Genomic DNA, 1,997 nt, shown 5'->3' on the forward strand with positions numbered 1-1,997 from the left:
CAATGAAATACTACCCAATAACAAAAAAGAATGAACTATTTACCCATAAAACAACACAGGTGAATCTTAAACGCATTATCCCAAGTGATAAAAAGCTAGACTCAAAAGATTACATGCTTTATGAGTCCATTTATTTGACAACCTGTGAAAGGCAAGACTAAAGAAAAAAAAAATACATGGTACAGCAGAAGGAAGTTTGGAGGGACAAGGGAACTTTTCTGTATCCTGCTTATGATAATGGATACATGATTTTTGCATTGTTCTGAATTTTAAAATTAAAAAATAAAATATAATGAAATAAAAATAAAGGGAAATAAACTTTAAATGGAACAGATCCTCTACTTCTTACACATCAACAATTCCCATTAAAAAAACTTGAGCACCATTTTGGTGGGAGGGGCAGAGTAGAGAGGGTGAGGCTGGTCTTTCTGGAGCCTGTATCTCTGTATTTTTGTAATAAACCGTCTTTCCAACTTATTTACTCTTGTTCTTAATAGTTCTTAAATGGGGACAAGTGGGCAACTGCTCCTAGAAGGGAATAAAGAGGAAACAGCTGACCCTGTTTGCATGGGCAAATTCTTCCTAAATTGATTATTCTTAAATCGAGGTCTGCCTATGTTTCTTTCACTGCATCTGGAAAAGCCTTGGAATCATCTAAGTAAAAACTTAGTTCTGCTGTTTAAAAATGAAAAGTCTGTTGCTACCTAAATAACTTTACAAAACAAAATCTTCTTTCCTCATTTTGGTCTTAAATTGAATACAAATGCTTCTGTTTATTTTTCATCCTACTATATTTTGTGTATTTCCATAAATTACCTAATTCTTTCTTTGAATGAGTAAATTTTTTAGCTTTAATTACTTGCTCTTTGTTCTTAACAGTCATTTCTATTTCTGCTTGTCCTATTTTATATTTGACTACTTCAGTCTTACTTGTTTAGAACTATAATTTTCTATTATTAAAAAAATTGCATCTGCTCTTTTCATAATTTTAAATAGGTTTTAGTGCTGTAAAATCAGATTTCCTTGGTTAAAAATATTTTATTGTATTATTACAGTGCTGAATATTCACTGGGCATAATCTTCTAGAATGAATTTAAAACACTGCTACCATAGTTGTTTTAGCTAGCCTGAATGCTCTAAAACTTGACATTCTTAACGTCTCTCTAGTATGAAACATCCATCTACAAATAAGACTAATCAGTCAGAGGCCAGCTTGGATCATGAGATTATATTATCTTTGTCTAAGATCTTGCAAAATCCAAAGAGCTGATATATTGTGAAAAAGATCTGATTAAAATACAATAGAAGTTGTCTCACATCACTTTAAGCAGCAAAACCTAGAGGGAAAGGGGAAATCTCTCCCTGAATATCACACAGACATGAAAGAGAATGCTTCAAGTTTATAAAACATGAAGACAATCAGCTCAAAAATAAATTTTGATCAGGAATATAGTAAGCATAACTAGCACTGAAAAACAATGTGAGTAAATTGGAAAATACTTGGGGAAAAAAACTATACAACTAAAATTGCCTCTAGATCTTTCTTTTTTTATTAACATGCTTAGCTTAGAGATGAATCGATTCTTTCCCCTAAATCAAAGCTATAGGCCGAAAGGCTGTTCTTTTTCAGAAGTTGTTGAGAAGCGACTGCCAGGTAGGTCAAAGGTAAAACATTTGCTAACTTGCTCTCCCCTCATCCTGCCCTCCTGATTCCACTTTAGACATGTTATACTTCTTTGTGCCATCACCTCACTCTCGGGCTGTGTTCAGAAATTACTAACGCTGGCATCTCTTTTGTTGCTCTGTTATTCTGACAGTTTCTTTAATTACTCCATTGAGAATCCATATAAAACATGATATTCAGTTCTCAAAAATAATAAATATAACACAACAGCTACCACTCATAGTGTCATTTATTCATTCATTTAATAAATGTTTGAGTTGCTTTTATGTATGTAGCCTCCGGCAAGAGCTAGAGATATTATGATAAGACAGAG

Source organism: Pteropus alecto, unplaced genomic scaffold (assembly GCF_000325575.1).
Source record: "Pteropus alecto unplaced genomic scaffold, ASM32557v1 scaffold33, whole genome shotgun sequence".
In the NCBI taxonomy this organism is placed as follows: Eukaryota; Metazoa; Chordata; class Mammalia; order Chiroptera; family Pteropodidae; genus Pteropus; species Pteropus alecto.